Source organism: Theropithecus gelada, chromosome 9 (genome assembly GCF_003255815.1).
Source record: "Theropithecus gelada isolate Dixy chromosome 9, Tgel_1.0, whole genome shotgun sequence".
Classification (NCBI taxonomy): Eukaryota; Metazoa; Chordata; class Mammalia; order Primates; family Cercopithecidae; genus Theropithecus; species Theropithecus gelada.
The window spans coordinates 2,404,163-2,431,809 of record NC_037677.1 but is presented as its reverse complement, the minus strand read 5'-3'; positions in this window follow the sequence as shown (position 1 = coordinate 2,431,809).

The following is a 27,647-nucleotide window of genomic DNA, read 5'->3' as shown; positions in this document are numbered from 1 at the left end:
TCTTCTAAGAATTGGCCCTCATCTGTCTCCTGCCCAGATCAAATGATGGCCAGAGGTCCCAGGAGCTGGAGGGGCTGTCTTTGTCAGTTCAGGTGCTATAAGAGAATACTGTAGATGGGGAGTTACAAATCTAAATGTAGCCCTCCGAGTTCAGGATGCTGGACGTCCGAGATGAAGCCTCTGGTGGTTCCATGTCTGATCTGGGCCTGAGTCTGGGTTTGCCACCTTCTCACCTGATGGGGAGCAGGGAGGAAGTGCACTCTGTCCTGATGTCCCTGCTTAGAAGGACACTGAGTCCATCACAGGGTGTTACCCATGACCTCCTCACCTCCCAAAGGCCCCACCTCCTCATGCCGTCCCACTGGGGGTTGGGGTTCCAACACATGGATTTGGAGGGGGACACAGACCTGCAGTCCATGGCATTCGTCATCCAGTAATGAGTTGCCAGCTGAGGCAGAGTGTGCTTCTTCCCTTCCCTAGCGTCAGAGCCAAGTGAGGGGTCACCCAGCCGAAGATTCCAGGTGCCAGGTAGAAGGAGAGCCCGGAGCTGCCTCCCAGGCTGAAGGCAGCCGAGTTGCAGAAGCCCTTAGGGGTGTGAGTCTGGAGCCACGGACTCTCTATCCTTGCAGTGGAGCAGGAGGTGGGGGAGTTCTTGTGGACGTGGAGGTGGGGGCAACTGGGACAGGGGACAATAGGTGGGGTCTCCTGCTGCTCCTGGTGCTTTAGGATGCAGGATTCTGGGGGAGCTGTGGGTGCTGCAGCCGGCCATGGGGCTGGTCTCGGCTTGGCTCTCTTTCCCTGGGGAGCAAGGGGGCTGGTAGTGGCTTCCCAGCAAGTCATAGTAAGTAGTTGAGGGGCAGATGCCCACAGCGTTCTTAAAAGCGACTTCCACTCAGTGAAGCCTGCTGTGCGAGGTCCCCAGGGTCTTGAGAAGAGCCTGCCTCATTCCCAGTGCATGAGCCTGAGCGTGGGTCTCAGATGGGGTTGGGCACTGGTCTGGTGGACTCTGATCTCCAGGAGGGCCCAGGATCTTCCTCTCAGGTGTCAGGTACTACACCACAGTGCAGCCTGGGCACCCGCTGTAGGAAGTGGTTCTCATCCCTGTCCCTGTGGGTGGGTGGGGCTGTAGCTATTTTAACAGGTAGAGAAGAGTGGGAGTGAGCTATGGGACCCTGGAGGCTGTCATGAAGGCAGTACAGTATCCACTCTTGCTACCAGGCAGCTCTTACTTGGAGCTCAGCTCCCCCCATCTGCAGAAGGAGTCTGAGGACCTCCAGGCCCCAGCTGTAGAGAAGCCCAGCCCCACGGAGAGGCCACAGGAAGCATGGGGAATCATTCCCATCTTGAAGCTCCCCCAGCCCAGATGCTGAGCCTGGGAGTGATGAAGGCTGCAGGGACCCCAACTCTGCATTGAAGTCACCCTCAGTCACTGAGTCTTCCCAGCGGAGGTCCAAGACAAAGCGGAGACCACTCTCACTGTGCCCGTCCTGATGCCTCCCTCGCCACGTGGACACCTGGACACCAACGCCTGCCCTCAGGTCATGAGGTCTGGGGGAGCTCCTTGCAGAGCTAGAGTCACCTTGTTAACGCCTTTCCTCCATTTCTGCTAAGCACCCTCCTCTCCTCCCTGACTTGGAGGAATTAAAGCAGCAACAGAAAACCGTAAAGCTGGGAGTGAAAGAGCAGTGCAAACCAGGAGCACGCCTCCCCCTCCGCGGGTCTTCAACAGATTCGGAGCTGAACCGGGGATGAGAGGGTAGGGGAAACAGGAGATGCTTTGGCTGGCTTTGAGAATGATATTTCAAATGATTGAAATTACTAAAGTAGAACTCACATTTTTGCTGAAAGCTGATCAGAAAGCTGTAAGTTTTATCCCAGATGAACTGAGGGAACAGGAAGAGAAGCTACAAAAAGCCACTTTGCCAACAGGCTACTTTCTGAATACATCCCACGGAATTCACAGGACTGGATACACTTCAGGCTGTTTTACTTTCCTAGTGTGTTAATTACTTTTATCAGTGAGGTTAGCCCAGGTTCTGATGCATTCACATACCAACCCCCACATCTTAGTGGATTAACGAACTGAGCTTTATTTTTCATCCCTACTGCAAATGCACGGCAAGCTAGCTGGGGGCTCTGTTGATTGGAGTTTCTCAAGAACCCAAGCTGTCAGTGCAGCTACCACCTTAGACACTGAAGGTCACTTTGCCAGAAGGAAATAGAACTCTGGAGGGCTTCACAACAGCAACTAAGTGTTTCATGCTCAAAATGACATGCAATTATTTCTGCTCACAGTTTGTTAGGTAAGATTAATCACGTGGCACCTCCCAATCGCGGGATCAGAGAGTGCATTTATGGCATGGCCAAGAAGACCAAAATTTATAAATACTTGGTGAGCCACAGTGGCCACCATAGCTATTCTAGGTTGGAGAGATACAGCAAAAATAAAGAAAGCGTATTTTGTGGTGATTCTGAGCAAAGTGGTGAGGTTTAAATGGAAAAGAGGAATTACAATTGTTTTAAATGCTAAAATAAGAAAGTTGGAACCTGGAAGAGTACCCGGGGAGTTGCAGTGATTCAGGAAAATCAAAAACACACTGAGGAAAAGGAGTAAGAGTTGACATCAGTCCTGGGGGCAAAGCGAGGACGGGGAGGAGGGGACAAAGGAGAGGGATAGACTTAAAATCTATTACTGGTACAAAGTTATCTGTGATTATTGATACTTTGCATATCCACTGTTAGAATAATTTATTTTATTTAAAAAACATAGCTCAATACATTGTCATGATAGTGGGGAAATATCAGTTGAATTCTTTTGACACATTCTCCTAACGGTGAAAGACTATGTGTCTATACAATGGAAGATCAGGTTTTGGGTGTGATATTTTTATTTAGAGCACAGTTAGCGTCTCCTTATGAAAATGGGACTGAATCTATGGTGTATTCATTGTGAGGAGTCAAGTTCATTACTTTTTAAATGTATATTTTTTAGCAAGATCACTTCTTCAAGAAAATCTAGCCCACAGAAAAGCAGAAGACTCGGCAAAGAACTCACCTGGATGAGGTGTGGATGCGAGTGTCACCTGGATGAGGTGTGGATGCGAGTGTCACCCGGATGAGGTGTGGGTGTCACCTGGATGAGGTGTGGATGCGAGTGTCACCCGGATAAGGTGTGGATGCGAGTGTCACCCGCATGAGGTGTGGATGCGAGTGTCACCTGGATGAGGTGTGCGTGGGTGTCACCTGGATGAGATGTGGGTGTCACCCGGATGAGGTGTGGGTGCGAGTGTCACCCGGATGAGGTGTGGGTGCGAGTGTCACCCAGATGAGGTGTGCGTGGGTGTCACCTGGATGAGGTGTGGGTGTCACCTGGATGAGGTGTGGATGCGAGTGTCACCTGGATGAGGTGTGGATGCGAGTGTCACCTGGATGAGGTGTGGGTGCGAGTGTCACCTGGATGAGGTGTGGGTGCGGGTGTCGCCTGGATGAGGTGTGGGTGCGGGTGTCGCCTGGATGAGGTGTGGTTGTGGGTGTCGCCTGGATGAGGTGTGGGTGTGGGTGTTGGGGAGTGTGAGCAGGGGTTCTGCAACCCCCTTTAGTGCTAATTCTGTCTCCAGAGTCCCCTGGGGCTTGGGCATCCTGGGCAGATCCCTAGAGGTCAGGTTGAAAATTGTCAGACACCTTTCATAAAGGGGAAACCTGATGCCAAGAAATATTAAGTATTTTACCCAAGGCCAGACAGGTAATTAGTGGCTGATCTTGGACTATTGATTTCCAGCCCAGGGATTTTTTTTTCCCTAATCAAATATTAATAATAACTAGAGAATTGTTCTTTACTTTTCTATCATGATTATACCTAAGCAAAGAGTTTTCCTTTGGCCCCTTTGACATAGTTAAATAACTAATGACTTAATTCCAGACGTGAAACCTTGGGGAGCATTCTTGGTGTCTCTAGCGGATTCCTGACACTCACCAGCGATTCCTCCAGGCAGCTTTGGATGCTTTCTGGCTTCATTACCTCTGTGCTATCTGCTGCTTTGATGAAAGGGCCACGGAGAGAGAGTGACTTAGCACATTTTCTGACAGAGCTGGAGATTTCTTTTCCAACACCTTCCTAGTACATTCCGCTTCTCCAATTATGCCAGCTCCTTTATTCAGGCATCCGTTCTTGTCACGCCCAATCAGTGGAATTTCTCAATCAATGTTAGCAGGCTCACATCATTCATTTCCATTGTGAGACCGTCTCCTGATTTCCATACTCATCTTCCCCGCATGGTGCTGAATGTTTCATGCATCGTCCACGGCTCTGTCCTGGGACACAACATGCAGTCCATTCTATTCTGCAGATCATCCTTCTGGAAACTTCTCAGAGCCTCATTTGCAGCTTTGTCCTCTGTTGAAATGAATTCTGCTTTTCTGATAACTTTGAAACACTTACAATAAGCAGTCATCATTGATCTTCCTTAAAATAAATTTTCTATATGGATTTTTTTGACTGTGCTCTCCTTGAGATGTAATTATTCGATTGACTACATGAATAGACTTTACCAATGGCAGTCAAGAGTTTCTGAAGAACTCTATTCAAACTTTAGAAAGGTACAGTTGATGGCCAAGACAGTCATATATTTTCCATGATCTCAACCCTGTGCCTTCTTTGATGAGCCCTTAACGTTGTCAGACACTGGGCAACATTAAATCCCTGAATGTAAAAATTACCTCAGGCCTGTTCTAGTGGTTTAGTGGATGTGAACTTACAATCCAGAACCTGATACTTTTGTCTAAGGACAGCAGCCCCCATGGCCTAGAAGAACCAAAGCACTCTGTTTTCGTGAACTGCTAGAAGGCACTTCTAAGTCAAGTGATGCCATGTTGGTGCCATGAGGGCAAATTTAATGAGAAATTCTATCCTGTTGACTCTTTCAACAGCCTTGGTGTTTTAAAGGTCATTTGTATTCTGTGTTCTGGTAGAATTATCAGATCATTCCCACATGACGGACAGGTAAAACCCTTCTGCCAACAATGCATATAATACATCAGGGTACCTTTTCCTTTACCTGTTGGCCATGTATATGTCTTCTTTAGAGAAATGTCTATTCAAGCCCTTTGCCCGTTTTCAAGTCCAGTTTGTTATCATTATTATTATGTTGCTATTGAGTTTTAGGAGACTCTTGTATGTTTGGATACTAGGTGACTGGATATCAAGCTCTTCAAAGCCGACAGACTGAGCGAGCTCCTCCCAGTACCCACCGTTCCTAAGGAAACCTCCGCCCCTGGCAACCACCATGATTCAAGCACCAGACAAAAGACCTAAGAGTGGGCATCACTAACTCGTGTTCAGCCCCAGAGTGTGATCTGTGATGAGCTGCGCTTCATCCAGCAAATGTTTAAGCTCTGCCATAGCTGGTACGCATCTGCACGTGTAAGGTTAAGCTGAAAAGCATACAGGATAGTTTAACTCATGCCCCAAATCTTAAATATTAATATATTTAATATTCTAGTTAATACTGAATTACCCAGAGCAGTGTCTCACTTCATCAACCTGCATGTGGAGATGAAAGCGTCCTTAATCATTAACTTCAATGTCTAGATTTGAATTTTTAAGGACTTTTTTTTGGTAGCAGCACATTTCTCTCCTCCTCCTCCTCCTCCTCCTTTTCCTCCTCCTCCTCCTCCTCCTTCTTCTTCTTCTTCTTCTTCTGCTTCTGCTTCTGCTTCTTCTTTCTTCCTCTTCCTCTTCCTCTTTCTCATGAAAACTCAAGTAGAAGCTGGAGACGTAAGGCCAGGACATCTGACACTGATTGGTTAAAAGCAGAGATTGGGCTCAGAGTCCTGCGGCCATCACCTCCTCACCATGTTCCATCCTTTTCTGCAGCAATTCCTAAGGTACTCTGAGAACTTTCACGTGCCCAGGAAACCAGTTTCCAAAATCTTTGCTCTCCATCACCAACTGCTTAGGTGACTTAATGTGTGCCTGCAGTGAATCATGATTAAACCATGAGACTCTTGGAATAAAGCAGAAGAGAGCAATTCCAATCTCCTTCTCTCATGTGTGCTACAAAATCTGGGGCTACATTAGTCTTAACAAGCATATGTAGCACCTGCTGTGTATGAGAAGGAGGGTCAGGGCTGTGGACACAATGTGAACAGGAGAGACACAGTCCCTGTTCTCAGAGGTCTTGGAGTCCAGTGGAAAATTAGTGTGATATGAGGCAAATCCATTTAAAAATGTCATTTTAAAATGAGAGTTATGAAGGAATAAAATTAGGGGTAAAAATAAAACCATAGTCTAAGGGGTTAGGAAAAGCCAGGACATGAAAGCTAAACAGAGACTCTCAGGAAGAGAAAGAGCTGGTCTTGGGGGTGTGGGGAGGATGGGCCTGGGGTGAGGGGGCCTCTCAGAGGAGACCAAGCACTGGTGCCATGAGAGGAAGGAGCGCTGCTGTGTTTGAGAAGCTGTGGGAGTGTCCTGATTGCGGTTGTGATTTGCATTTCCCTGACGGTGAGTGATGTTGAGCAGCTTTTCTTATGCTTGCTGGACATGTGTATGTCTTCTCTGGAGAAATATCTGTTCAGGCTGTTTGCCCATTTTCAAGTAAGATGATGACGATGATGATGACGATGATGATGATGACGATGATGATGACGATGATGATGATCATGATTCTGCTATTGAGTTTTAGGAGATCCTTGTGTGTTTGGACATTAACCCCTTATCAGCTGTATGGTTTGCAGATATTTTCTGCCATTTTGTAGGTTGGCTTTTCACTCTATGAATTGTTTTCTCTGCTGTACAGGAACTTTGTAGTTTGATGTAGTTTTACTTTGCTTTTATATTTGCTTTTGTTGCCTGTGCTTTTGGTATCATATTCCAGAAATTGTGAAGATCAATGTCATGAAGCTTTTCTCCTATGTTTTTCTAGGAATTATGGCTATTATCAGAAAACAAAAGATGACAAGTGTCAATGAGGATGCAGAGAAGGAACCCTTGTGCACACGGTGACTCAGCCACTGTGGAAAACGGTAACGCAGTGCCTCAAAAAATTAAAAATAGAACTATCATATGATTCAGCAATCTCACTTCATTTCTGGGAGTGTATCCAGAAGAACTGAAGTCAGGATCTTGAAGAAATATCTGTTCTTCCATATTTATTGGAGCATTATCCATAATAGCCAAGATATGGAAACAGCTTCAGTGTCCATTGGTGGATGAAGAAAATGCAGTGTGTGTGTGTGTGTGTGTGTGTGTGTGTGGTGTGTGTATGCAATGGAATATTATTCAGCTTCAAAAAAGAAGGGAATCCTGCCATGTGGGACAACATGGATGAACCTGCGGGATGTGACTCAGCAATACGTAGAAAGACAAATACTGCATAATCTCACTTCTATGAGGTTTCTAAAGATGTTAGATTCAGAGAGTAGCATGGTGCTTGGCAGTGACTGAGGGGAGGTGGACTGAGGCATTTCTGTTCAAAGGTATAAAGTTTCAGGAATAGAAAATGCATAAGTTCCAGAGATCTGCTGTGCACCACGTCTGCAGCTAATACTACTGTGCACTTAAAAACCTGTTAATAGGGGAGACTTCATGTTTAGTGTTCTTACCAGAACAAAAGAAGCAGGATAAGGAAGGAGACAGGGGAGGGACGATGGAAAGAAGGAAGGGGAGGGGAGGAGGAGGAGGAGGAAAAAGGGAGAAGGAGGAGGAAGAGGGGAGGAGATAGGCAGTGTGTGTGGAGCTTCCTGAACAAAAAGTGCGGGATTGAACATAAATTTATAGAGACTGACAAGGAGGGAGTCTCAGGCAGCTAGAATGGAAAGGTTTCAGGTATGGGAATGTCGCTGTTTAATGTTTTGTTTTGTTTTGTTTTCCGAGACGGAGTCTCGCTCTGTTGCCCAGGTTGGAGTGCTATGGCCGGACCTTGGCTCACTGCAAGCTCCACCTCCCGGGTTTAGGCCATTCTCCTGCCTCAGCCTCCCGAGTAGCTGGGACTACAGGCGCCCGCCACCACGCCCTGCTAGTTTTTTGTATTTTTATTAGAGACGGGATTTCACTGTGTCAGGCAGGATGGTCTCGATCTTCTGACCTCGTGATCCACCCGCCTCGGCCTCCCAAAGTGCTGGGATTACAGGCCTGAACCACCGCGCCCGGCTGTTTAATGTATTTTTAAGAGATGTGCTCTGATTCTGCATGGTAAATAGATTAGATGTTGGAAACCATCAAAAATAAAAGTAGAGGAACCAGCAGTGCAGTGTTTTAACCAGCGGGGCGGTGGCCTTCTGATGTGGCCTGTCTTAGGGAGGGATTCTTCCCCTAGACATGGTGCAGAGACGAGATCTATGCTTTCTCCTCTCTGGAAAACTAAATAGTAAAGAACTTCAGTTGAATAAATAAACAAAAATTACTCTTTCAGAAAGCATATGGGAGGAAGACACCTGTGACAAAGCCCTGTGACACCAGTCAGAGCCTTATTTCAGGAAACATTGTTTGTCCTACGATGGAGAAAGACATGGCCTCTGACACAGAAGCAGAAAACTAAGGCGAGAGATGAGGAAGAGGAGGAACAGCAAAGGTTGGAAGATAAAGAAAAGTTGTAACAATTAATGTTAGCAGAAATCACACTGCAGTGTAAGAGAAATTAAATGACTTGACTTCTAATCTCATGCTTCATCCATAGAATTAATGTCACTATGACTGCTAAATGACATCTGTTTTTGAGTTATTATTTTGGTGATAGTATTTTTTCTTTGAGTTCCGTTAAAGAAAAAAATTATTTCGACACTTGTTAGAACACTAAGGAAACCTTCATTCAAGACTGCCTGAAAAATCAATATAATAGTAAAATTAACATAAGGAGAAGTTGGTTTATTAAAATACATCATGAGGTTTTCCATGACTATTAAAGTTGAATTTCAGGATGGACTCTGGATTTTCTAGTGACTGAAACAAAGAGGAAAATATTGTCACAGAAAGCCTTCCATTTTTCATAGAATGAAAGTAAAGCTTTTCTAAGACTGAAGGCCCCACTTACTATCTGTAATAATATAATGACTGCATATTCTTCTTTACATACATTTGTAAAATAAAAGCTAATTCAAGCTTAAAAGCAGTGATGCTGATTTAATATCCTTGAGTCTTTCTTGATTAGTATATAACAGCCTGCATCTATAGTGTTTCCTTCTTTTAAGGGGTTCTATTTGTTATCAAATATAATATGATTTAACTGAAAAAGGAAATAAAAATTCAACTTGCATCAATGTTACAAAATTTATATTTTAAATCATTTCTAATTATAACGTATTATGAAGACAAAAAATTCGTCCCTGCCCTTCTTTTTACCATAAGCCTAACACATAACAAATCACATGTGTTCAGGTTTCTTTGTTTCAGCAACCTGGAAACTCAGAATCATTTGAAATGCAACTTCAGTAGTCACAAAGGTTTTTAGGTGTATCTCTTTTAGCGACTGAGAAAAATGATTTTTCCTCTTTAGCTGTGTGATGTGATGGATTACATTGATTATTTTCAAATTTTAAACTAGGCTCACATGGCTGGTAAATGCTACTTTTTTAAGGTTTCTAATTATTTTTATGCATTGTTGGGTTCATTCTGCTAATATATGTCTGATGATTTGCATCTATGATCAAGAGCGACGCTGGTGTGGATTTAGCTTTTCTTGCATTGTGTAACTGATTTTGACATCAGGATAATTCTTGCCTCGTAGAATAAGTTAAAACGTGTTCCTTCTGTTTTCCCAATTTTCTGGAAGAAATTGTTCAGAACTGGAATTATTTCTATATTAAATCTTTGGTGGAATTCACCAGTAAGACTATCTGGGCCTGGGGTTTTCTTTTTTGGAAGATTATTAATTATTAATTCAATTCATTAATAGTTTTGGGCTATTCAGATTGTCTGTTTCTCCTTGGGTGAGTTTTGGTTGATTGTCATTCAAGGAATTGGTCAATTTTATCAAAATTGTGGGCAGAAAACTGTTTGTGGTCTACCTTTATTTTCCTTTTAATGACCACGAGATCAGTAGTGATGACCCCACTTTCATTTTTGATGTTGGTAATTTACCATTGGTAATTCTCCCTCTTTTCTCATGAGCCTAGATAGAAGTTTATTGATTTTAATGATCTTTTCAAACAACCAGGTTTTTTTTTTTTTTTTTTGAGACAGGATCTTGTTTTTTCACCCAGGCTGGAGTGCAGTGTCAAGATCATAGCTCAATGACGCCTCGACCTCTTGACCTCCAGTGATCCTCCTGTCTCGGCCTCTCAAAGCACAGGGGTTGCAGGTTCCAGTCGCCGTGCCTGGCTTTCCGGCTTTTGTTTTCTTCGATTTTCTGTATTGTTTTTCTGTTTTCAATGTTATTGGCTTCTATTCTAAATTTTGTTACTTTTTCTCCCAAGTACCTTAGCTTTTAAATTGGTCTTCTTTCCTTAGTTCCCTAAGGTCGAAGCTTAGGTTATTGATTTTAGATCTTTATTATTTTCTAAGGTATACATTTCATAGTAAACATTTTCTTCTGATCACTGCCACATATGTATATAAGTTTTTCTTTAATAATTTAGATCACATATATTTTAATTTATCTTGAGACTTCTGCCTTCATCCATAGGAGTTCTTTTGTTTCGTTTCTAAATATTTAGGAATTTTCCAGTTATCTCACTGTTGTTGACTTCCACTTTAATTCTATTCTGGTCTGAAAATATATCTTATGTGATTTTTTAAAATTGTGTGTTTTATGTCCCGGAATATGGCTTATCTTGGTGAATGTTCCGGGTGGTCCTGAGAAGAGTGTGTATTCTGCTGTGGTTGGGTGACGTTGCCATAATGTCCCATTACTTGATGGTGCTGCTGAGTTCTCTTCTGTGTCTTCCCTGAATTCCTGCCTGCGGGCTCTGCCCATCTCCGATAGAGGACTGTCGCGGTCTCCAGCTACTGTAGCGGATCCATCTATCGTTTGTTGTAGTTCTATGAGATTTTGCCTCATGCATTTTGGTGCTCTGTGCTTAGGTGCCTGCAATGTAAGGATTTTTATGTCTTTTTGAAAAGTTGACCCCTTTATTATGATGTAGTGCTGTGCTTTATTCATGATCGTTTTCCTTGCACTGAAGTTGGCTCTGTGTGAAATTAACATCGTTCCTCCAGCTTTCTTTTGATTAGGGTTACCATGGTATATCTTTCTCTATCGCTTTGCTGTTAACTGATGTAATTCTTTATATTCAAGTGGAGGTCTTTTAGATAGCATATGGTTTGGTCCTTTTTTAAATTCACTCTGACAATTTGTGTCTTTTAATTGAAATTCACTGTCTGAGTGAAGAGGTTCTGCTGTGCCCCCGTGTCACGCCCTGCTCACGGTATGTGTGTGTGTATACATTGCCTCATGGATTTTTTATGCTACAAGATGCTTGGGGTTAACCACCACACCCATGACCACCACACCTGCACCACACCTGCCACCTTCACAAACCCTTAAAATACCTGCACCACACCTGCCACCTTCACACCTCCTCAATACACCTCCACCACACCTGCCACCTTCACACCTCCTCAATACACCTCCACCACACCTGCCACCTTCACACCTCCTCAATACACCTGCACCACACCTGCCACCTTCACACCTCCTCAATACACCTGCACCACACCTGCCATCTCCACACCTGCTACCACCACAGCTCTTCAGTATACCTGTACCACATCTGCCACTTCCATACCTGCCACCTCCACACCTCCTCAATACACCTGTACCACACCTGACATCTTCACACCTCCTCAATACACCTGTACCACATCTGCCACCTCCATACCTGCCACATCCACATCTCCTCAATACACCTGCACCACATCTGCCACCTCCACACCTGCCACCTCTATACCTGCCACCATCACAGCTCTTTAATACACCTGCACCACACCTGCCATGACCAAAGCTCCTTAATACACCTGTACCACACCTGCCACCTCTACACCTCCTCAATACACCTGCACCACACCTGCCACCTCTCCACCTCCTCAATACACCTGCACCACACCTACTACTTTGTCTATGGATAAAAGGCAACTAATGATGTTCTGAGAAACGTGAATATCCAAGGAACTCCATCATATCCCTTCTTATTTGTGTAGCTTCTTTGTATGACACAACCATTTGTGCTGAAGAGAATGACCTAGGATGAAAAGAAAAAATGGTGAAACCCAAAGCTCTTCTAAGGGGCAGAGGGGCCATGGCAAGGTGTGTGGACATCACCCTTCCAGCTCCTTCCTTTCCTCAAACTCTGGCATTTTTCCGAGATAAACAGTTGATTCTCTCTCTCAATGCATTGATCTGGGATTGAAAGTGAAGTTTAAGTAACAGACAGCGTGATCTTCACTTCTGTTTCAGTTTTATGTTCAGCTATGTTTCTCTGGTTTAATTGTTCTAGTATCCCAAATTAGAACAAAGATTCTGCTTTAATTTTTATAATACCCCAAATTAGAACAAGAGGACAGATTCTCTGTCTTGGAGAAGGCTGTGCTTATGTGTGCGTGAACACATATGCTTATATCATTTTCTTCACAAAGCAGCCAGAAAAAGAGGAAGACGTACATAGATATGTTATAAAACCCAGTGCTTGGTTTTTTTTTTTTTTTTTTTCTGTGAGAATGATTTTCTTGTCCTGTTATGTGAAAAAGAAGCCCTTACTTTCTCAATGGTACTACCAGGTACTATGTACTAATTAAGGTTCATACATATTTAAACCATTCTCAGAGATTTTGTTTCAAAAATCAGTTAACTATGTTTGTAAAAGAGCTCCTAAACAGAAAGAAATAAATAAATTACTTTCATTGGAGCAGGTTAGCCTGCACTCACAATAGAAATCCAATATTTACTGCGTGCCTTTAACCAACTTAATTAATTAATCTGAGCCTATTTTTTCAATATTTAAAATAGGAAAAACAATTCTCATCTTGAAAATTCTTGCATGAATTAGAGATAATAAATAGAAAAACTTTTAGTGCTTATGCTAGAAAATGTTATGTACATAATCAATGATCATTATTACTAGTGATGCTAATAGCATTGATAAAATGTTTCGAATCAATACACTTAAAAGGCTATTGAATGATAGTTTAAAGAGAAGTCATCATATTTGATTGATATTATAGAGTGCCCAAGAGACCTTCAGTTTTGTTATTGTAATTGTTTTAATAATACCACCAAATTGATCGGACAATATTGACTATGGTATTAAAAAGATTTGATTTTGACATAAAATTGTTGTCTGTTCCTCATGATGTATGGCCAGAAACTCGTGGGTGACTAAGAACATTCTTACTGGATTTTTGTTTGGATTTTGCATTTTTTGGTAGGTTTTCCTCTGCCTGAATTCCTCTCATTGAATTTTTTTTCTGTTTTAAAATATTATAAGTTTTCATCATATACAATTTGAAAACTAATAAAAATAATTTTAGATCGATAACCTGATTTCTGGAATACAATTCCTTTTAGTGTTGTCATGTGTCCTGAGATTTCTGTGCTTAGTTTTCTCTGAGGTTCACCTTGGCCTCTTCCTGTTCTCCTGAATGCATTCTCATCTCTGGGCAGCGTCACCATTACCCCGAGCTGCATAGAACAAGCATCTGAGGGTTGACTGGGAAGAATATTTTTCCCAGCTTGATTTTTTAAATGATAGGTAGACAGAGAACACACACACACTATATATATATGTATATATGTATTAATATGTATGTATGTATATATGTATCTTGATATGGTTTTACTCTGTGTCCCCAAATCTCACCTTGAACTGCAATCCGCATATTCCCCACATGTCAAGGGCGGGACCCGGTGGAGGTAATTGGATCAGGGAGGTGGTTTCTCCCATGCTGGTCTTGTGAGAGTGAGCACGTTTCATGAGATCTTATGTTTTGATAAGCATCTGTCATTTCCCCTGCTTGCACTCACTCCTTCCTGCCGCCCTGTGAAGAAGGTACCTGCCACTCCTTTGCCTTCTGCCATGATTGTAAGTTTCCTGAGACCTCCCCAGCCACGAGGAACTGTGAATCAATTAAACCCCTTTCCTTTATAAACTACCCAGTCTCGGGTATTTCTCCGTATCAGTGTGAGAAAAGGCTGATAAAGATCTCCTCTGGCTATTCCACAGGCATCTCAAAACTAGTGTAGCATCTCCCTCAGTGTGATTTTTTAGATGAATTTCCTCAGAGGTTAATTTTTGTGTCATTGAATATTACAGGATTCCCTCTCCCCTTTTCTTAGCTTTTCTTGGAGAATATGAACTATTTAAAAGTTTAATTATGGGACATTTTGATTGATACATTAAGTATGCAGATTGAAATGAGCTTATGTTTAAATCTCCATTCACCTTACCTGGCTGTTGCTACCATCACTCTCGTTAGATCCATTAGAGAAACAAAATGGATATTTTGTGTGTATCTGTTTGAAGGTGTCACAATTTCTTTGCTGCCTTGGAATAGCAATGGGTGTATTCTGCTTTCTTTTTTTTTTTTCTCCAAAACTCCAGGTACACACATTTTATCACAGCATCGTGCTCGCTTCTACATATAGGCTTGCACTCAAACATCCTAGCACTGAATATGGGCGTTTGCAGGGTAAACCCTGGTTCTGTGCACTGTCAGCCAGTTTTCAGGAGACAGCAGATCACAACGGTTCCAGTTACAGAAGAACTGAACCTCCTCTTGCAAGTCCCAGCTCCAGGTTACAGAACCGCTGCTGTGTCTCCCATGGGAGGGGAAGTGGTTTGAACTGTTGCTGGTGGCCTTCAGTTGTGTCCTTGTCAGCCTCAACCTTTCCTCCACCCTGAGATGTTCGATTTTCCTTCCCTTTCTTCTGCTTCTCCAGTTCCCCACAAGGACCTCTCTGCATAGTTGGACCTTCAAACACTTTTTAAGGACATGCCTGTGTTTCCGTTTTTACTTACGCAGGCCCAGAACTACACCTCCTTTCTCTTTCGTGTGTCCTCCTTCAGCTGCTCCTCACCGCTCACCGCGGTACACCAAGGGCCTGACGAAAGAATCTGTGGTCATCTCGTATAGCTCAGCTGTTCTGTGCCGCTCACCCTGGTACACCAAAGTCCTCATGGAAAGGTTCGCTGCCATCTCGTATAGCTCAGCTTTCTCGCAACTTTGCACACAAACTCACTTACTAATTCATGTTAAATCTCTCTTCAGAATGTTTTTACATAACTCTAATCCATGTTCAGACCATGGGGCCAGTACATCGTATGTGGAATCTCTTAATAGCTCCCTTACTGATTTTCCAGTCTTCTAGTTCTGTTTCCCCATATTGTTTTCCTTCCAGTAAAAATCTTTCTAATGTTCAATATGCTTATATTCTGTCTGATATGGGGCACATTTTGTCCCACCAAATTTATATGTCGAAGCCCTAACTCCCAATGTGGCTGTATTTGGAGATGAGGCCTTTAAGGAGGTGATGAAGGCTCAATGAGATGTAAGAGTGGGGCCCTCGCTCGTCCTGTAGAACTGGTGCCCTTATAAGATGAGGCATTGGATCTCTCTCTCTCTCTGTGTGTCTCTCTTTTTGTATACACAGAGAAGAAACAGGTGCAGCCAGGTGTGTGTGAGTGAAGATGACACAGTGAGTATGTGGCCCCCTGTAAGCCAGAGAGCGAGACCTCACCAGGAACCAACTCTGATGATGCCTGGATCCTGGAGTTCTAGCTTCCAGGACTGAGAAATATGCTTCTGAGTTTAAGTTGTGCATCTGTGTATTCTGTACAGCAGTTTCCAAGTTCACTATGGGTCAGTGAGTCATCATTCCTGAGGCTGACTCAGCTTATTTTGTAAGTGCCAGAAGGTCTCCAAACAGCAATTAAACAATTCTCTCCTACAGCCGAGGGAAGACTGCAGAAAATAAGGCTTAGGATCTGGTTATAGGAGTCGTGGATATATAAGGAAACTCCATCGACAGCTGTCCTGCTATGAGTCTTATATCTCATAGGGAATTAGTAGAACCCTGAAATAAGGGATGGACAATACCCTTAAACTCCCAGATTGCCCTGGACCCTCTGAGTCAGCAGATGTAGCCCAACCCTCCGCCCCAGAGATGCAGCCTTTCTTTCCCTGGAGACCGGAGACCCTGCAGTGGCTGCTTGCGGGGTGGGTTCCAATCATCAGTCCAAGATTCACTCCATTCTCCTTTGTCATCTGCGCCATTACACAGGGCAAGGCCTCCGAATGAGACCCAAGTATTGTCCTGATGGGCGTCCAAAAAAAGTGTTAAGTGGCTCTGTGCTTTCTAGTGGGAATTCAGGAGGGGCTAATGATTTATGGGACCAAGGATGGTGCTTGGTACTTTCCACACAACAAACCCATTGGAAATCCTGCTAAGACTGTGAGAGGCCAAGACCGTGACCTGCTAACCTCTGGTTTGGCACCTTCGCATGAGGGCACAGTATGAAAATATTGGGAACATGTTTAGATAATAAAGACAATGCCAGAGTCAAACCTAAGAGTTATCAATGGGGTCCACAGTGATTGAAAAAGCAAACAAAACAAGTGACATATGGAGATCTCTAGAAAAATGGCAGAATTTTAAAAAAATGTAATGTTTCCATTATCTTCTTCAGTAATTATCAATATTCACAAATCTTGTTTCTTCTTTTACACCACGTTTATTGTTTCTTATTTATTTAAATATGTTAAAGCAAGCTTCAGCTGTCATATCATTTCTTCCATAATTATTTAGTATTTCTAATAGATTAGTGCTTTTTAAAATAAGCATAACTATAATACTGTCCTCATGCTTAAAATAAATAAATTTTTAATATTCTGTATCAAAACAATTTTAATTTGGTTAACATGCTTCTTAAATATCTTACTTCTATAAGTTCATTTTTTACTTATGCTCTGAAAAAAGAAGTCAAGTTGTTCTACTTTTCATTGTAATCAACTAATGATCAGTGGTTTAAAGTGTTGTCAGCCTGACCCACCTGTTACAAAGTTTCGATCCATCTTTCACCTAATCGTTTAAGCACCTCTGGATGATTGCAAATTTTATATATATGTAATATATATAAAAATATATGTAATAATCTATTTTATTATCTGTATATTTGCAAATTTGTTGTAAGCTAATATATATAATATATATAACTATATGTATTTGTTATAAGCTAATTTATTATATACAACAAATTAGTTTATAACAAATTTGCAAGTACACAAATTATTAGCTAATATATATTATATATAAACGTAACATATATAACATTACATATAACATTATATATAACAATATATAGAGAGAGCATTATGTTGTTAAAGCAAACTTCAGCCATAATGATATTAGCTAAGCTAGTATAATTGCTTATCCTTTCATTTGCTGAGGTAATCCTGTTCTGCAATCTCTGCTAATATAATTGCTTATTCTTTTATTCTTTTATTTGCTGAGGTAACCCTGCTCTGCAATCTCAAGTTGGGTGCTTTGTAAGACAGAAACAGCCTTGCTAGTCTTGCTTTCAATGATGTTCTGCATGGGTGGGTCTTTTCTTAGTGCCCTGGAGTTGTCAGTATGGTTTCAAAATTGAGGATGAAACACACAGCATTGTAAAGACAAAATCTGGTGCCACCTGTGCCCTTAAGTGTAAAGAGTCAAAGGAACTGGAGGTCCCACAATCAATGCATGTCCCTCGGCAAACACGGAATCAAGCGCTAGGGAAGAAGACATTAGAAAAGGAGAGAGAAAGCCTGAGATGTCCCTGGGAGCGTCCAAAATAAGAGTGGGAGGCTTTCCTCCTCTTCAGAGGGACGAGGGCGGAGGGGCCCTGTCCTAGCTGCTCACACTACAGCAGGCCCAAGGCAAGGGGACCTGGCGTCTCACTCCCTGGCTGGGCAACCGTCAGTGTGGAAACATCCAGGCTCCTTTTCACTGACCAATTCACAGGAAGTACTGCCAGCTGGGTAAGGTGGCATCACAGGGTATGCTACCAGGCACAAAAGAGAGATTTACTTAACAATTTTGGGGGCAATGATTAGAGAAAAATTTCAGAGCTACTTTGTGTAAAACATACCCAGCCAGGACAATCCGGCAAACCTTCGCACGAGAATGACCATTTCTAGATATGCTCAAGGGAGCTGGGGGCCCACGGCTCGGATTGTCTGACATTTGTGCCCCTGAAAAGCAGAGGCCTTGTGGGAGAGCTGAGCTGGAGTAAGAACGACCTGTATGCTTCATATGCATGTATCTTCCAATTTAATATGAAGGCATTACAGGCTTATTTTTTAGTTGATCACAGCCTAGAAGAGAAGATCTGGTCTAATCTTTCAAGAAATAAGAATACCAAAAAAGAGGGATTAAGTTTGGCAGACATAAATGTTAACATCTTTGAAAAAAGTAAAATGTCCCATAGAAAAATTTCAAATTTTGTATATTTTACAATATATGTTCTCTACTGCAGAACAGCATATATAGCATGAATGTTTATTTTTATGTATTTAGTTATTTATTTACCAAGACAGGGTCTTACTCTGTCACTCAGACTGAAGTACATCAGTACAATCCCAGCTCACTGCAGCCTCAACCTCCTGGGCTCAAACAATCCTCCCTCCTCAGCCTCCTGAGTAGCTTGGACCACAGGCACGTGACACCACACCTAATTTATTGTTGTTATTATTATTATTGTTTGTAGAAAAGGGGTTTCTTTATGTTGCCCAGGCTGGTCTTGAATTCCTGGGCTCAAGCAATCCTCCTGCCCTCAAAGTGTTGGATTTCAGGCTTGAGGCACTGCACCTAGCTAGCATGAATATTTATTACCCTAAATGCTAAGAAACTATGTAACAGCTTCAAGCATTCTTGTTGAGCAATGAGAAATTCTATCTGAGAAGCCATCTTTTTTTAAGGCTGAGTGCTTAGAAATTATTCTGAAATAGTCAAGTTACATTTCCATCACAAGTAAGTACAGACTAATAACCATATCTTCTTAATGACTGAAATACTTGAGGTTCGTAGAATAATTGCTCAGAAACTCCATTTCATTATAGAGACAGCAAAGATAGTTAGGTTGATTTTTCAGTAAAGGATTTTTTGTCTAAATTTCTGATCAGGCTTACTTGATTATGATTTGGTGATCTACCTACAACTTCAGGGAGAATTTGGATTGATTAAGTGGTTTCTGGTTAATTAGGCTTTCCCTGTGTTACAGCCCAAGTCCTTGGGTAGGGAGGGAGTGCACCATCCCAGGTTTCGTATAAAATGCCTGGCTGGGAAGGACAGATTCTTTCTTAATGGCCTGGGAGGAGCGATGATGACATGGTGCGGTTTTCATGGATGTCACAAAGAGAGAAATTACTTCTCAGCTCTCCTATCAGTAAATTTTTTGGTTCTTTGTTCAGCATAAAATGAAAGGCCCACTGTTGGGGATGGTGTGGTCCATTTAGAATATTCTTTAGTATAATAAAGGGAAAATGTAGCTGCTTTTGGTAGTGAGCTATTTGTGATCTCTTCTCCTTAGTTCCCCTCTAGATATGAAATAAAATTAGAGTAATGGACATAATTAACTCTGAGTCTCATCTCAGAAGGATAATTTATTACCAGGTTAAAACCCCTTGAACCAGAACTCTAAGTGATTTGTAGTGATTATTATACAACACTTCCACAATTTTGCTGACCTAGTTTTCTTTTTAAAAAAGAAGGAGAGAAACTAAATTATGGAATAAAAATGAGCCTTACCTATTTCACTGATTGAACCGGTTTTGTCAGCCTATTTTTTTTTTAAACCACCTTAAAATCATTGCATTCTTAACTCATTGGCTATGTCAGGGTGACGAAGATTTTAGTGCCACTGGTCTTTGAGATGGTGTTCAGAAGGCCCTGACAAAGTAGGTCAGCCAGTTGTGTTACCTGCTCCACCAGGCTCCTGGTTCTGCAGTGCAACCTGAACCTTTTCTCAAGGAGCTGTACTCGGGTCAAGAAGTGAAAAGCCAGAAAGCAGATTTAGAAATAATATGAAACTCAGAACAAAATGTCCACACCTTTCAACATCTATAATAATAAAATGCAATTAAATTAAAATTATGATAGACCTATTAGTTTTCAAAGCATAATGCTCAATATCCAAGCAAGACTAAGATGAGAACGCCTTAACAGCAGGACAGCAAGTTGGGGGAACCAGATTGATTTCTGAGAAATTCAGTAACAGCACATATTTAAATGGCAATTTGGAACCAAGAATAAGGTCAATGCAAACCACATATGGAGAGAAATGGACAGACAGCTGGAGTAGGTTCTATGCACCATGAGTTCAATAAAAATGTGTACAACGAGGAGATTACGGAAAAGCCTTATGAAGGCAGCGTTCTAGCGTCACAGTTTATTCCTGTGCCTTGAAGCAGCCTGGAATGTGTTATAGGTAAAGCGGGGCTGGGCCCAAGATTTCCATCTTCTGCAGGACGTCATCAATTTACAATTGAGGACAGTCTTTTACTATTCTGCATGCGCTGCTCCTGCCAATTTCCGTTCATGTCAGGGACAGGTGAGGGTACTCATTCTAATTTCCGTGATTGGAATTGTTTGTATTCTGTGTCAATTACTATTTGGAGAATTCTAGAATTAAAAGCTGCAAATTGAAGTCCCTCTTCCCCCTTTAACATAATTGACTCTAATTATATAACTAATTTGAATTTTATTGCAAAAGTTTTCAGTGTAACTATTCAGAAGAGAATGATTATCAGCGAAGACAGAGAGGGATAATGATAATAAAAATTCATCAGGGCGTCTTTAAGCATATTTTTTTTTCAAGCTCTTTTTCTGCAAAAAAGAGGAAATAATTCAGCTAATCTAGCTTCTATTTCTTGCTCTTCACAGGATGTTCATGTTCTAACAGGAGTTGGAAGGGAAATAAGAGAACTGGGTTTGCCGCATTCCTAAATGTGCTTGTATTTCTATTTGTCAGCTTTGCCCTATTTCGGAGGTGAAGACAATTCTTTGCTTAAATCACTTTCCATTCAGATCAATTGCAAACTGATAAGCAGGCACCCGAGAGGCCCTGGATAGAGGAATGACTGCTGACAAATCAAGATCTCCAGCTTAATGACCTGCTGGGTTAAACGTATGGAGAATCTGATCTATTCTGGCATACGGGATCTTTAACACCAAAGTGAAAGCTTTACTTTGAACCACACGGGGAGCACACAGCCACGGAATATACTAATAAACCATTTGCATAATTATTTTGCTCAAACCTTTTGCAGGCAGAACCCTGCAGCCTCAGCGGCGCCCTCTTCTTAAAGATGTGCGAGGGATGTGCTTCTCAGACAGGTGGTGCTTGAGGGCAGAGCGCTAATGTCCATGTCTCACCAGTGTACTGTTCAGAGGGTCCACCTGTGCGCTGTTCAGAGGGTCTGCCAACCTGTCCCCACGCTGTGGTGTCCTGTTCAGAGGGTCTGCCAACCTGTCCCCAGGCTGTGTCCTGTTCAGAGGGTCTGCCAACCTGTCCCCAGGCTGTGTCCTGTTCAGAGGGTCTGCCAACCTGCCCCCAGGGTGTGTCCTGTTCAGAGGGTCTGCAAACCTGCCCCAAGGGTGTGTCCTGTTCAGAGGGTCTGCAAACCTGTTCCCAGGCTGTGTCCTGTTCAGAGGGTCTGCAAACCTGTCCCCAGGCTGTGTCCTGTTCAGAGGGTCTGCAAACCTGTCCCCAGGCTGTGTCCTATTCAGAGGGTCTGCAAACCTGTTCCCAGGCTGTGCCCTGTTCAGAGTTTCTGCAAACCTGCCCCCAGGGAATCTCACCTGGTGTTTTGCAGTCCTCACGCTGAGAATGAGTCAGGAGCCCTTTTCTGTGCTTGCAGTGGAGTTATAGATTATTTTCTATATCCCTTAGCAGTGAACGCCTGAGCTACCATTCCTCTAAGGAATTGGTTTAATGCACACTACCAGAATGTGTTTTCCCATCCCTTGTATGATAGTTATTATGTTATTTTCAACTGAAATATGTATTTCGCCTAAAATAAAGTATTGCTTTATTCTTATCTTATAAGCTCTGACATTTTCACTAGGAAAAGAGACTTTATTTTACTTAGTAATCTAATCTTTTATTACCCCTGACACAGTCAAGGAAAAATAAGTAACCCATATTTATTTCTCAGATCATCCATATAAACACTTTAGGCAAATAAATATTTTGTGGCATGCATCTAGAAACATCTTCCCAGGCATATTTGGTCTTTATTTGTTTTCCCAAATGTATAAAAATATTTTAATGAAATGATCCTGATCACCTTCATGTAACCACTGACATACAGACCATCGGCTAACATTTACCTATTGTTTATTCAGATATTTTTTTTCTAATTCTTTTTACAGGGTTTTATTTGTCTTGCTTATAGGAGACAAGGGCAGCAAACCAGGTCCTAGCAAGCAGTTTGTCATGATTGAGATCTTTTGTAGTTAAAAAAAAGAAAACTAATAAAAAACAAAAAATTAGGAAGGCATTTTAGGCATCATGAAATTTTGAAACCCATCATTCTGTCTTCATTTTTTAATGATTTTGTTGGTACTTAGGCAAATTATATATGCACATGTTTATACATACACACATCATCAGGCAAATGCATTAGTCTGACAGTATTCTTAAGCTTTTCTTTCTTTTTCTTCTTTTTGGCATTGAAAACTCAAATTTCTCTAAGATTATTGAAGCAGGGTCTCTGAGTAAGGGTCCTTTCTGAAATATACACCCATTTTTAAAAAATTCATTCTTGTTTACATTAATAAAAAGCAAAAGTTTCGATCACTGAAAAGATTTGAAAATTACCATTCTGAGGCAAGATCACTGTTTTTCTTTCAATACGTATGGTGTGGTTAAGCAGAAAGACCTCACAAAGCATTCAGCCCTCACCAAAACCCTTCGCACAACGTGGAGAGTGTCCAACCAGGACCTGTGACGTCTCATCGTGGATTCTTAGATTCCTAATTAGTAAAATACATATGCTAGTTTTATTTATCAGACACATTGGCCAACTCAAGGTGGTGAAATACGATGTCATACCACAGAGAAGGTGCTTCGTAATCGGCAGTTCTTTTTCATTATTATTTCACCACTGATTAAGGACCTCTCGTATGTAAGCTTTTCTCAGGACGTGACACAGGCAACATGGGAAAGGGGGCTCGAGAGTTCCTTGGTTAACAGAAAGCTCGGTTGCCCAAGTGGCAAAGGCATTGTGGGACACGAACCAGGCTTTGGAGAATTCATCTCATTATACACCAGGAGACATCATTTAAAAACCAACGTCATATGAAGAAGAAAAAAGGTAAGGTTAGATACAATACCATTAACACTTCTTTAGAAACGGATTTTAATGCAGAACTTCCGCGACTGTGAAATCTAACCAGGGGCAGCATCACGAGGAAGGACTGCGAGGGAGGAAACTGCTCTTTGTCGCTGAGGTGAGCTTCACATTCAGGGACCTCTTAGAATTCGTTCCCATGAGCAGGACCCTTTCACAAAAGAAGGCACTGAATTTATACTTAAATCATGGTCTGGGGCCTAAAATGCTTGCTCAAATGACGTAGCTCCAGTGTGTTTGAGGGTGTGTACGTCTGAGAGAGTGTGTGTGTGTTTGAGCCTGTGTGTTTTAGTGTGTGCTTGAGTGTGTGAGACTGTGTGTGTGAGCGTGTGTTTGAGCCTGTGTGTTTCAGTGTATGTGTGAGCCTGTGTGTTTTAGTGTGTGTGAGTGTGTGTTTGAGCATGTGTGTTTGAGTGTGTGTGTGCCTGTGTGTTTTACTGTGTGTGTTTGAGTTTGTGTGTGAGCCTATGTGTTTTACTGTGTGTGTTTGAGTATGTGTGTGTATTTTACTGTGTGTTTGAGTGTGTGTGTGTGTGTCTGTGTGTTTTACTGTGTGTGTTTGAGCGTGTGCGTTTGAGCCTGTATGTTTGCATGTGTGTACGTTTGAGTAGGTGTGTGTTTGAACCTGTGGGCTTGATCATGTGTGAGTTTGAGCCTGTGTGTTTGAGTGTGTGTGTGTTTGAGCAGATTGTGTTTCAGTGTGTGTGTTTGTGTGTGTGTTTGAGCAGGTGTGTGTCTGAGCCTATGTGTGTGTTTGAGCATGTGTGAGTGTGTGTGTGTTTAAGTGTGCGTGTTTGAGTGTGTGTGTGTTTGAGCAGGTGTGTGTGTGTCTGAGCCTGTGTGTTTGAGCAGGTGTGTGTTTGAGTGTGTGTGTTTGAGCAGGTGTGTGTTTTAATGTGTGTGTGTTTGAGCAGGTATGTGTTTGAGTGTGTGTGTTTGAGTGTGTTTGTGAACCTGTGTGTGTCTGAATGTGTGTGCACTGGGAGTGGTTCCCTGAGTTTACAATCCCTCTTTGGCTTACACTGTTATACAGAGAAGGAACTGCAGTTTTTTTGTTTGTTCTTACCTTTCCAATTTATTCCAAGCAATTGTGTGTAGTTTTCCCTCTGTTGTGGGTTAGCTTTGCTGGACTCCGCTGTGACACACCAGATGTGCTACCTGACGAAGTGAGGTCAGAAGCAACGTTCCCGAATGTTGAGGCCACCTCTCGCCCACTGTTCTTCCCGGTGCTACCATAGCGTTTGCTCCACGAACCCTGAAGTCACTGATGGACATCATGCACTCCACTTTCAAGGATTCCTATAAACTTATAAAGAAGGACAAGACAACATCATGGAATGCTGTAATACACATATAGGCGATATGACGAAATGTTGTTCTTTACAAGTTACTTTAGAGAAGGGAAAAATGTACAAGAGCATGTCACACATCTTTTTGGCTTAGCTCAATCTGCAGAAAAATTTAAATTTTCCTTTCCTATGACTTTTGTTCTAATGTATCCTCAGAGGAGAAATACACCTGAAAGCCAAAGGAAGGACCTCGTGTGTTGGAATCCATGCGACTTCCACGGTATTCAACGGAGCTGCCGGCTAAGAACTTTCATTTCTTTTCTCAGTGAACTCCCATCTTATTTAAGGCACAGAATAAGGAGTTCCATTAACTTCATGCAGGTTGTTTTAAATCAAAAATTAAGAAAAAAAAGATTGAAAACAAAGCCCTAAACTGGAATATATTAATTTTAAAATATATTTAGATTGTGACTATTATGTTTAAACTGTGACAGGGCTTGATTTTCCAAATCTCAGAGTAAATTTTCTTACCCAATTCTTTATGATGTCCTAAAAAAAAAAAAACCACTAAAACCACATGTAGATCTGGTTGCCCCCGGAATAGGTCTGTGAGTTTTTGAATTCAGAGTCAGAAAACCTGGGTCTGAGTCTTAGCTGTAAGGTTACTGACTATGCAAGCTTGGTTAACATGTTAAACCCTCTGTTCATCTTTTTCGTCATCTGTGGATGAGGGATTAGTACAGCAATTGAGTCACAATCTGATAAGATGTGTAAAGAGACTATGCGAGTGTCACGTGCTATGTCCATCTCTTTTTTTTTTTCTTTTTTTTTTTGAGACAGAGTCTCGCTCTGTTGCCCAGGCTGGAGTGCAGTGGTGCGATCTCGGCTCTCTGCAAGCTCTGTCTCCTGGGTTCACATCATTCTCCTCCCGAGTAGCTGGTACTACAGGCACCGCCACCACGCCTGGCTAATTTTTTTGTATTTTTTAGTAGAGACGGGGTTTCTCCGTGTTAGCCAGGATGGTCTCATCTCCTGACCTCGTGATCCCCTCGCCTCGGCCTCCCAAAGTGCTGGGATTACAGGCGTGAGCCACCGCGCCCAGCTGCCCATCTCTCTTTCTTTTGCCCTGGACTGGTCCTTAGCCAGACCCTTGAATACGTGTGAGATTTATTGACTTGCTTTTCCGTTGATCCCCTTCCTTCCCATAAACAAGTGTAAGGCTGCCATTGCTACACATCCCTGCACCTGGCACAAATCTCTCTCTACCCCCGCAATGTGGATTTCAGGACCAGAGACAGGGAGTAAAATTTCTCAGGTTGTTTATCTTTCCTGTACTTCTTGATTGTTGCATTACATTAATTAGAAAATAGAGGGTGAGATGATGGTCCTGGGCCTGGTGTCACAGGCTTAGGTTGAAACAACAGAACAAGTACTCCTGTGATGTCATCCAGTCCAAGCCCTCATATTTAGGCAGGAGCATATTGACTCTATCATTAACTCACAGTTATTAAATTAAATTGAATTAAAACCTTGTAAAATTTTTTAGGAACTCACTGCCTTCCTTTGTTGGTGTTTTCACTATTTTCTGACTCAGGAGAAACATACCTGAGTGACCATGATCCCTGCTCGATTACAAACTTACAGAATTTTTTTTTAAAGCACCAGGATGCAATAAAATCAATGTTTTGTGTACTGTTTAATTGTAACATCTAAATGGGCATTTAATGTGCTGTGTTCCCCTACTTATTAATCAAATCAGTATAGATTAGATTATTTGTGTTTTTTGTAGTTAATGAAAATGTCAAAAGAACCTTCAAACGTGAATGAAAATCCTTCCACTTCCTGTAAAACTGTGGAGAATTCCACTTGCCACTCTGAAACCAGTGATTCTCAGAAGACCCTCTTTTATTCCTCTGAGCTTTCCGATAGCCGGTGGCTGCCCTTTTAATTTATACTTTTCCAAGATACTGTTATTATTCTCCTTATTTTTTTTTCCCTTACCAACTTCTATCATTCATGTTCGGTAAAGTGTCCTTGTGTGATTTAATGTCTGGCAGTGGCCTGTGGAAACCTTTCGAGTCAAACTATCGTCTTTTCTTCCTTGGCAATCTCCTATTCTTCAGGTTTTAAGCAATGACTAGCTTTTACATTTTCAGCACCTTCTACATTTAATACTGGATTAAAAATCCTGATGTGACTTTTGCTTTTGTCATCACGCATCTGTGGTTAATGAGCCTAATTTGTTTTGTATTTCAGGAATCTTTATAAGGAGGTTAGGAAAATTGTGCGGAGAAAACAATCATAAAACAAGGAAGCAGGAAGCCTTCTCCCCACGTCTCTCACGGTGTGAAAATGCTAAGAAACATTAGACGCGAATTATCCCTTGAATTGTCTCCTCTTCCAGTCCCTCCTACTGCGTTATGGAGAGAGGACACACTTTCAGGAAAAAAAGGTTGCGCTGAGGACTGTTTCAATACAAAAACTCACCACTTCCACGCAGTGCCTTGTCTTATCACTTCTGAACAGACCTTGGCGTTTGAAAGGGTTTAGAAATTTGCTTAACTCGCCATTTCCTGACATAATGAGGAAATCAATGTGTCTTGCCTTTCAAAATGCTTGTGAGTTCAGAATAATTCAACAAGAGGATGCGATGATAAGCAGAAATGAGACTGCGGAAATGTGCTCATCAACTCAGAATCAGTGATAACGGACAGATGAAACAATGTCAATTGACTGAGGGAGACCCGACAGCATTCTGTATCCAGAAGAACAAACTTTGGCATTTCGTTAAAGGTTGATTTGGCCATTTTGAGTGATATTTTAGGAAACACAGGTCCGCTCTGATACGACTGGGACTTTGAGTAGGGACACCAATGACTTTCAGATAAACAGATGCCCCTTTCCCTGTTTCCGTCGTCTTCTACTTATCCGAATACTTTAAGGAGGCGAGCTGTCTGCTGACAGGGTGCAAAAGGACCGACCTCTGTGACCTCCCAGGAACCTTAAATCATCTCTCTGCAGCAGGGAACCAAGGGGTCTGC